At 40.5% G+C, this 12210-nt stretch overlaps 1 pseudogene; it reads left to right on the top strand.

Annotated features, from left to right (window-relative positions):
- The window catches only part of LOC121845257, a 54715-nt pseudogene that overhangs the window by 25206 nt on the left and 17299 nt on the right, over positions 1 to 12210 (top strand).

Genomic DNA, 12210 nt, shown 5'->3' with positions numbered 1-12210 from the left:
GTGTGGGTCATACCCAACAACAGAATGATGTGGGTCGTATCCCAACAACAGAATGGTGTGGGTCGTACCCAACAACAAAATTGTGTGGGTCGTACCCCAACAACAGAATGGTGTGGGTTGTACCCCAACAACAGAATGGTGTGGGTCGTATCCCAACAACAGAATGGTGTGGGTCCTATCCCAACAACAGAATGGTGTGGGTCGTGCCCCAACAACAAAATGGTGTGGGTCCTATCCCAACAACAGAATGGTGTGGGTCGTACCCCAACAACAGAATGGTGTGTGGTCCTATCCCAACAACAGAATGGTGTGGGTCGTGCCCCAACAACAGAATGATGTGGGTCGTATCCCAACAACAGAATGGTGTGGGTCGTACCCCAACAACAGAATGGTGTGGGTCCTATCCCAACAACAGAATGGTGTGGGTCGTGCCCCAACAACAGAATGGTGTGGGTCGTATCCCAACAACAGAATGGTGTGGGTCGTATCCCAACAACAGAATGGTGTGGGTCGTATCCCAACAACAGAATGGTTTGGGTCGTATCCCAACAACAGAATGGTGTGGGTCGTATCCCAACAACAGAATGGTGTGGGTCGTATCCCAACAACAGAATGGTGTGGTTGAGTGGCCTCTACTTATCCTTCCACGTATATTGTTTTCAAAATACCCCTCCATATACCTCACAAAATATCCCTCAAGAGAGGCATGATAGGTCACGTCAAACTGTGTATAATTGCAGGAAATGCTTTTAAAATGTAACAAAAAAAGGATCCAGGGGAGAACAACCCGGACCCTCCGTCTAATTTTCATTCCCTCCAATATTTACACCAGAATTTCTCCCTTGGTGTGTCCCTCTGTATCAGGGTGGTGACTGTGCGATAGAGGGGAAGGATGACGGAGCAGATTTCCGTCGTGTGCAGAGTGCCATGGACATCCTGTGTTTCAGTCCTGATGAGCAGAACGGCATCTGTAGACTACTGTCCTCCGTACTACACCTAGGGAATGTATACTTCCAGCCATACCAGGTACTATAACCTCTAACCCCTAACCCATCTGTAGACTACTGTCCTCCGTACTACACCTAGGGAATGTATACTTCCAGCCATACCAGGTACTATAACCTCTAACCTCTAACCCCTAACCTCTAACCCCTAACCTCTAACCCCTAACCCCCCTAACCTCTAACCCCTAACCTCTAACCCATCTGTAGACTACTGTCCTCCGTACTACACCTAGGGAATGTTTACTTCCAGCCATACCAGGTAACTATAACCTCTAACCTCTAACCCTAACCTCTAACCTCTAACCCCTAACCTCTAACCCCTCCCCTAACCCTAACCCCTAACCCCTAACCTCTAACCCCTAACCCCTAACCTCTAACCTCCTCTAACCCCTAACCCCTAACCCCTAACCTCTAACCTCTACTGTCCTAACCCTAGGGAATGTTTACTAACCCTAACCTAACCCCTAACCTCTAACCTCTAACCCCTCTAACCTAACCTCCCCTAACCCCTAACCTCTAACCTCCCCTAACCCCCCTAACCTCTAACCCCTAACCTCTAACCCCTAACCCCCTAACCTCTACCTCTAACCCCTAACCTCTACCTCTAACCCCTAACCTCTACCTCAAACCCCTAACCCCTAACCTCTACCTCTAACCCCTAACCTCTAACCTTTAACCCTTAACCCACAGTGTGTTTTAATATTGCAGTATAATATACAGTATATAGTGTATTTAAGTTATATAACAGTGTGTTTTTCTATATGGCAGTATAATATACAGTATATAGTGTATTTAATGTATATAACAGTGTGTTTTACCACTACAGTATAATATACAGTATATAGTGTATTTAATGTATATAACAGTGTGTTTTATATGGCAGTATAATATACAGTATATAGTGTATTTAATGTATATAACAGTGTGCTTTACCACTGCAGTATAATATGCAGTTTATAGTGTATTTAAGTTATATAACAGTGTGTTTTTCTATATGGCAGTATAATATACAGTATATAGTGTATTTAATGTATATAACAGTGTGTTTTATATGGCAGTATAATATACAGTATATAGTGTATTTAATGTATATAACAGTGTGTTTTACCACTGCAGTATAATATACAGTATATAGTGTATTTAATGTTATATAACAGTGTGTTTTAATACTGGCAGTATAATATACAGTATATAGTGTATTTAATGTATATAACAGTGTGTTTTATACTGCAGTATAATATACAGTATATAGTGTATTTAATGTATATAACAGTGTGTTTTATATGGCAGTATAATATACAGTATATAGTGTATTTAATGTATATAACAGTGTGTTTTAACACTGCAGTATAATATACAGTATATAGTGTATTTAAGTTATATAACAGTGTGTTTTATACTACAGTATAATATACAGTATATAGTGTATTTAATGTATATAACAGTGTGTTTTATACTGGCAGTATAATATACAGTATATAGTGTATTTAATGTATATAACAGTGTGTTTTATATGGCAGTATAATATACAGTATATAGTGTATTTAATGTATAGAACAGTGTGTTTTAACAGTACAGTATAATATACAGTATATAGTGTATTTAATGTATATAACAGTGTGTTTTATATGGCAGTATAATATACAGTATATAGTGTATTTAATGTATATAACAGTGTGTTTTAACACTACAGTATAATATACAGTATATAGTGTATTTAATGTATATAACAGTGTGTTTTATATGGCAGTATAATATACAGTATATAGTGTATTTAATGTATATAACAGTGTGTTTTAACACTGCAGTATAATATACAGTATATAGTGTATTTAATGTATATAACAGTGTGTTTTTCTATATGGCAGTATAATATACAGTATATAGTGTATTTAATGTATATAACAGTGTGTTTTAACACTGCAGTATAATATACAGTATATAGTGTATTTAATGTATATAACAGTGTGTTTTATATGGCAGTATAATATACAGTATATAGTGTATTTAATGTATATAACAGTGTGTTTTATATGGCAGTATAATATACAGTATATAGTGTATTTAATGTATATAACAGTGTGTTTTAACACTGCAGTATAATATACAGTATATAGTGTATTTAATGTATATAACAGTGTGTTTTATATGGCAGTATAATATACAGTATATAGTGTATTTAATGTATATAACAGTGTGTTTTATATGGCAGTATAATATACAGTATATAGTGTATTTAATGTATATAACAGTGTGTTTTATACTACAGTATAATATACAGTATATAGTGTATTTAATGTATATAACAGTGTGTTTTAACACTACAGTATAATATACAGTATATAGTGTATTTAATGTATATAACAGTGTGTTTTATATGGCAGTATAATATACAGTATATAGTGTATTTAATGTATATAACAGTGTGTTTTATATGGCAGTATAATATACAGTATATAGTGTATTTAATGTATATAACAGTGTGTTTTATACTACAGTATAATATACAGTATATAGTGTATTTAATGTATATAACAGTGTGTTTTATATGGCAGTATAATATACAGTATATAGTGTATTTAATGTATATAACAGTGTGTTTTAACAGTACAGTATAATATACAGTATATAGTGTATTTAATGTATATAACAGTGTGTTTTATATGGCAGTATAATATACAGTATATAGTGTATTTAATGTATATAACAGTGTGTTTTATATGGCAGTATAATATACAGTATATAGTGTATTTAATGTATATAACAGTGTGTTTTACACTACAGTATAATATACAGTATATAGTGTATTTAATGTATATAACAGTGTGTTTTATATGGCAGTATAATATACAGTATATAGTGTATTTAATGTATATAACAGTGTGTTTTATAATATAGTATAATATACAGTATATAGTGTATTTAATGTATATAACCCCTATAACCCTATAACCCTATAAACCCCATAACCCCATATACCCCATAACCCTATAACCCCCCATAACCCTATAACCCCCTATAACCCTATAACCCCATAACCCCATAACCCTATAACCCCATAACCCCATAACCCTATAACCCCCTATAACCCTATAACCCTATAACCCTATAACCCTATAACCCCCTATAACCCCATAACCCTATAACCCTAAACCCTATAACCCTATAACCCTATAACCCTATAACCCTATAACCCTATAACCCCCTATAACCCTAACCCTATAACCCTATAACCCTATAACCCTATAACCCTATAACCCCATAACCCTAACCCATAACCCTATAACCCTATAACCCTATAACCCTAACCCTATAACCCTATAACCCTATAACCCTATAACCCCATAACCCCATAACCCCATAACCCTATAACCCTATAACCCTAACCCCTATAACCCCCTAACCCCATAACCCTATAACCCTATAACCCCCCTATAACCCTATAACCCCATAACCCTAACCCTATAACCCTATAACCCTATAACCCTAACCCTATAACCCTAACCCCATAACCCTATAACCCCATAACCCTATAACCCTAACCCTATAACCCTATAACCCTATAACCCCATAACCCCATAACCCTATAACCCTAACCCTATAACCCTATAACCCTAACCCATAACCCCCCTATAACCCTATAACCCCCCTATAACCCTATAACCCTATAACCCTATAACCCTAACCCTATAACCCCCCATAACCCCATAACCCCATAACCCTAACCCTATAACCCTATAACCCTAACCCCATAACCCCCCTATAACCCCCTATAACCCCATAACCCTAACCCCATAACCCCATAACCCTATAACCCCTATATAACCCCATAACCCTAACCCCATAATAACCCCCCTATAACCCTAACCTATAACCCTAACCCTAACCCTAACCCTATAACCCCCATAACCCTAACCCTATAACCCTATAACCCCATAACCCCATAACCCCATAACCCTAACCCTATAACCCCCCCATAACCCTATAACCCTATAACCCCATAACCCTATAACCCTATAACCCTAACCCTAACCCTATAACCCTATAACCCTATAACCCCATAACCCTAAACCCCCCTAACCCTAAACCCCATAACCCCCCTATAACCCCATAACCCTATAACCCTATAACCCTAACCCTATAACCCTAACCCTATAACCCTATAACCCTAACCCCCTATAACCCTATAACCCTATAACCCTATAACCCTAACCCTAAACCCCCCTATAACCCTAACCCTATAACCCTATAACCCTATAACCCTAACCCTATAACCCCATAACCCCATAACCCTATAACCCCCCTATAACCCTATAACCCTATAACCCTATAACCCCATAACCCTAACCCTATAACCCTATAACCCTATAACCCCATAACCCTAAACCCTATAACCCTATAACCCTAACCCTAACCCCCCTATAACCCTAACCCTATAACCCTATAACCCTATAACCCTATAACCCTATAACCCTATAACCCTATAACCCTATAACCCTAACCCTATAACCCTATAACCCTAACCCTATAACCCTATAACCCCATAACCCTATAACCCTATAACCCTATAACCCTATAACCCCATAACCCCCCTATAACCCTAACCCTAAACCCTAAACCCTAACCCTAACCCTAACCCTATAACCCTATCCCTAACCCCATAACCCTAACCCTATAACCCTAACCCTATAACCCTATAACCCTATAACCCTAACCCTATAACCCTAAACCCCATAACCCTAACCCTAACCCTATAACCCCTATAACCCTATAACCCTAACCCTAACCCTATAACCCTAACCCCATAACCCTAACCCTATAACCCTATAACCCTATAACCCTATAACCCTATAACCCTATAACCCCATAACCCCATAACCCTATAACCCTAACCCTATAACCCTAACCCTATAACCCTAACCCTATAACCCTAACCCTATAACCCTATAACCCTATAACCCTATAACCCTAACCCTAAACCCTATAACCCTATAACCCTAACCCTATAACCCTATAACCCTATAACCCTATAACCCTAACCCTATAACCCTATAACCCTATAACCCTATAACCCTAACCCCATAACCCTAACCCTATAACCCTAACCCTATAACCCTAACCCTATAACCCTAACCCTATAACCCTAACCCTAACCCTATAACCCTATAACCCTATAACCCTAACCCTATAACCCTAACCCTATAACCCTAACCCTATAACCCTAACCCTAACCCTATAACCCTATAAACCCTATAACCCCTAACCCTATAACCCTAACCCTATAACCCTAACCCTATAACCCTAACCCTATAACCCTATAACCCTATAACCCTAACCCTATAACCCTATACCCTATAACCCTATAACCCTAACCCTAACCCTATAACCCCCTATAACCCCTATAACCCTAACCCTATAACCCTAACCCTATAACCCCTATAACCCTATAACCCTAACCCTATAACCCCCTAACCCTAACCCTATAACCCTAAAACCCTATAACCCTATAACCCTATAACCCCATAACCCCATAACCCCCTAACCCTAACCCTATAACCCCCTATAACCCTATAACCCTAACCCTATAACCCCCTATAACCCTAACCCCTATAACCCTAACCCTATAACCCTATACCCCATAACCCCCCTATAACCCTAACCCTATAACCCTAACCCTATAACCCCCCTATAACCCCTAAACCCTATAACCCTAACCCTATAACCCTAACCCTATAACCCTATAACCCCATAACCCTAACCCTAACCCCCTAACCCCTATAACCCTATAACCCTATAACCCTAACCCTAACCCTATAACCCTAACCCTATAACCCTAACCCTATAACCCTAACCCCAACCCTGGCCCTAACCCTAACCCTAACCCTAACCCTAAACCCTAACCCTATAACCCTAACCCTAACCCCAACCCTAACCCTATAACCCTAACCCTATAACCCTATAACCCCAAAAACCCCATAACCCTAACCCCATATAACCCTAACCCCTAACCCTATAACCCTAACCCTATAACCCTAACCCTATAACCCTAACCCCATAACCCTAACCCTATAACCCTAACCCTATAACCCTAAACCCCATAACCCCATAACCCTAACCCTAACCCCATAACCCTATAACCCTAACCCTATAACCCTATAACCCCCCTATAACCCTAACCCTAACCCTATAACCCTAACCCTATATAACCCTAACCCTATAACCCTAACCCTATAACCCCATAACCCTATAACCCTATAACCCCATAACCCTAACCCTATAACCCTAACCCTATAACCCTATAACCCCATAACCCTAACCCTATAACCCCTAACCCTATAACCCTAACCCTATAACCTAACCCTATAACCCTAACCCTATAACCCTAACCCTATAACCCCTATAACCCTAACCCTAACCCCATAACCCTATAACCCTAACCCTATAACCCTAACCCTATAACCCTAACCCTAACCCTATAACCCTATAACCCTAACCCTATAACCCTAAACCCTATAACCCTAACCCTATAACCCTAAACCCTAACCCTAAACCCTATAACCCTATAACCCCTATAACCCCATAACCCTATAACCCTAACCCTATAACCCTAACCCTAACCCTATAACCCTATAACCCTATACCCTAACCCTATAACCCTAACCCCATAACCCTATAACCCTAACCCCATATATAACCCTAACCCTATAACCCTAACCCCCTATAACCCTAAACCCTAACCCTATAACCCTATAACCCCATAACCCTATAACCTAACCCTAACCCTAACCCTATAACCCTAACCCTATAACCCTAACCCTATAACCCTATAACCCTATAACCCTATAACCCTATAACCCTAACCCTATAACCCTAACCCTATAACCCTAACCCTATAACCCTAACCCTAAACCTATAACCCTATAACCCTATAACCCTATAACCCTAAACCCTATAACCCTAACCCTAACCCTATAACCCTAACCCTATAACCCTATAACCCTATAACCCTAACCCTATAACCCCATAACCCTAACCCTAACCCCTAACCCTATAACCCTAACCCTAACCCTATAACCCCATAACCCTATAACCCTATAACCCTAACCCTACCCCTAACCCTAACCCTATAACCCTATAACCCTAACCCCATAACCCTAACCCTATAACCTATAACCCTAACCCTATAACCCTATAACCCTATAACCCTAACCTATAACCCTATAACCCTATAACCCCATAACCCTAACCCTATAACCCCCTATAACCCCAACCCTAACCCTAACCCCCTATAAACCCTAACCCTAACCCTAACCCCTAACCCCATAACCCTATAACCCTATATAACCCTAACCCCTATAACCCTATAACCCTAACCCTATAACCCTAACCCTATAACCCTATAACCCTATAACCCTAACCCTATAACCCTAACCCTATAACCCCATAACCCTAACCCCTATAACCCTAACCCTATAACCCCTATAACCCTATAACCCTAACCCTATAACCCCCTAACCCTAACCCCATAACCCTATAACCCTAACCCTATAACCCTAACCCTATAACCCCATAACCCTAACCTATAACCCTATATAACCCTAACCCTATAACCCTAACCCTATAACCCTAACCCTATAACCCCATAACCCTATAACCCTAACCCTATAACCCTAACCCTATAACCCCATAACCCTATAACCCTATAACCCTAACCCTATAACCCTAACCCTATAACCCTATAACCCTATAACCCTAACCCTATAACCTATAACCCCATAACCCTATAACCCTAAACTATAACCCTAACCCTATAACCCTAACCTATAACCCTAACCCTATAACCCTAACCCTACCCTAACCCTATAACCCTAAACCCTAACCCCCTAACCCTATAACCCTAACCCTATAACCCTAACCCCCTATAACCCCCTATAACCCTATAACCCTATAACCCTATAACCCTAACCCTATAACCCTATAACCCTACCCTATAACCCTAACCCTATAACCCTATAACCCTAACCTATACCCTATAACCCTAACCCTATAACCTAACCCTAACCCCTATAACCCTAACCCTATAACCCTAACCCTATAACCCTAACCCTAACACTATAACCTTAACCTATAACCCTATAACCCCATAACCCTAACCCTATAACCCTATAACCCCATGGTCTAACCCCATAACCCCATAACCCCCTATAACCCTAACCCTAACCCTATAACCCTAACCCTATAACCTAACCCAATAACCCCATAACCCTATAACCCTAACCCTAACCCCATAACCCTATAACCCTATAACCCCCTATAACCCTAACCCCCTAACCCTATAACCCTAACCCTCCCTATAACCCTATAACCTAACCCCTAACACTAACCCTATAACCCTATAACCCTAACCCTAACCCTATAACCCTAACCCTAACCCTATAACCCTAACCCTATAACCCTAACCCTAACCCCAAACCCCCTATAACCCTAACCCTATAACCCTATATCCCCCTATAACCCTAACACTATAACCCTAAACCCTAACCCTATAACCCTAACCCTATAACCCTAACCCTAAACCCTAACCCTATAACCCTAACCTATAACCCTAACCCTATAACCCTAACCCTATAACCCTAACCCTATAACCCTAACCCTATAACCCCTAACCCCTATAACCCTAACCCTAACCCCATAACCCTAACCCTAACCCCATAACCCTAACCCTATAACCCTATAACCCTGACCCTATAACCCTAACCCTATAACCCTAACCCTATAACCCTATAACCCCCCTATAACCCTAACCCCATAACCCTAACCCTATAACCCTAACCCCCTAACCTATAACCCCCTAACCCTATAACCCTAACCCAATAACCCTATACCCTAACCCTATAACCCTATAACCCTAACCTAAACCCTAACCCTATAACTCTAACCCTATAACCCTAACCCTAACCCTATACCCTATAACCCTAACCCTATAACCCTAACCCTATAACCCTAACCCTATAACCCTAACCCTGACCCTGACCCTATCCCTAACCCTAACCCTAACACTATAACCTTAACCCTGTTGTAATACAGGCTGAAGGGCAGGGGTGGCGACGGTGGTCAGTGATCAGGAGATCAGAGTGCTAGCTGAGCTGCTAACCCTATCTACCCTAACCCAATAACCCTGACCCTAACCCTATAACCCTGACCCTAACCCAATAACCCTGACCCTAACCCTATAACCCTGACCCTAACCCAATAACCCTGACTCTAACCCTAAACCCTAACCCTAACCCAATAACCCTGACCCTAACCCAATAACCCTGACCCTAACCCAATAACCCTACCCTAAACCAATAACCCAAACCCTAACCCTAACCCTAACCCAATAACCCTACCCTAACCCTATAACCCTGACCCTAACCCAATAACCCTGACCCTAACCCTATAACCCTGACCCTAACCCAATAACCCTGACCCTAACCCTATAACCCTACCCTAACCCAATAACCCTGACTCAGAACCCTATAACCCTAACCCTAACCCAATAACCCTGACCCTAACCCAATAACCCTGACCCTAACCCAATAACCCTGACCCTAAACCAATAACCCAAACCTAACCCTAACCCTAACCCAATAACCCTGACCCTAACCCTATAACCCTGACCCTAACCCAATAACCCTGACCCAAACCCAATAACCCTGACCCTAACCCTACATTACCCTAACCCAATAACCCTGACCCAACCCTATAACCCTGACCCTAACCCTATAACCCTAACCCTAACCCTGACCCTGACCCTGTCCCTAAACCTAACCCTAACACTATAACCCTAACCCTGTTGTAATACAGGTTGAAGGCCAGGAGGTGGCGACGGTGGTCAGTGATCAGGAGATCAGAGTGCTAGCTGAGCTGCTCCAGATCTCTCCTGAGGGACTCAAGAAGGCCATCACACACAAAGTCACGGTCAGAACTACACTACCACATTATCTTAGGGTCAGAACTACACTACTACATTACCTCTACTATATCACACACAAAGTCACGGTCTGAACTACACTACCACCTTACCTTAGGGTCAGAACTACACTACTACTACTACATTACCTCCTACTATATAACACAATGTCATGGTCAGAACTACACTACTACATTACCTCTACTATATCACACACAAAGTCACGGTCAGAACTACAATACTACATTACCTCTACTATATCACACACGAAGTCACGGTCAGAACTACACTACTACATTACCTCTACTATTTCACACACAAAGTCACGGTCAGAACTACACTACCACATTCCCTTATGGTCAGAACTACACTACTACTACTACATTAACTCTACTATATCACATACAAAGTCACGGTCAGAACTACACTACCACATTACCTCTACTATATCACACACAAAGTCACGGTCAGAACTACAATACTACATTACCTCTACTGTATCACACACAAAGTCACGGTCAGAACTACACTACTACATTACCTCTACTATATCACACACAAAGTCACGGTCAGAACTACACTACTACATTACCTCTACTCTATCACACACTAAAGTCATGGTCAGATCACGGTCAGAACAGTCAGAACAACACTACCACATTACCTCTACTATATCACACTCAAAGTCATGGTCAGAACCACACTACTACATTACCTCTACTATATCACACACACAACCACATTATCTACTACTAATATATTACCTCTACTACATCATGGTTACTACATCTACTATTAATACATGACCTCTACTACATCACAGTTGCTACATCTACTCCTGCTACATTACCTCTACTATATCACACACAGTCACAGTAAGAACTACAATACTACTAATACACTACCTCTACTACATCACAGTTACTCCATCTACTACATTACCTCTACAACATCACAGTTACTACATCTACTACTAATACATTACCTCTACTACAGCATGGTTACATCTACTACATTACCTCTACAACATCACAGTTACTACATCTACTACTAATACATTACCTCTACTACAGCATGGTTACATCTACTATATTACCTCTACTACATCATGATCACTACATCTACTACATTGCCTCTACTACATCACAGTTACTGCATCTAATACTAATACCTTACCTCTTCTACATCACAGTTACTGCATCTAATACATTACATCTACTACATTATAGTTGCAACATCTACTACTAACAC

Source organism: Oncorhynchus tshawytscha, unplaced genomic scaffold (genome assembly GCF_018296145.1).
Source record: "Oncorhynchus tshawytscha isolate Ot180627B unplaced genomic scaffold, Otsh_v2.0 Un_contig_7217_pilon_pilon, whole genome shotgun sequence".
Lineage (NCBI taxonomy): Eukaryota > Metazoa > Chordata > Actinopteri > Salmoniformes > Salmonidae > Oncorhynchus > Oncorhynchus tshawytscha.
This window is presented reverse-complemented; position numbering and strand designations above follow the sequence as displayed.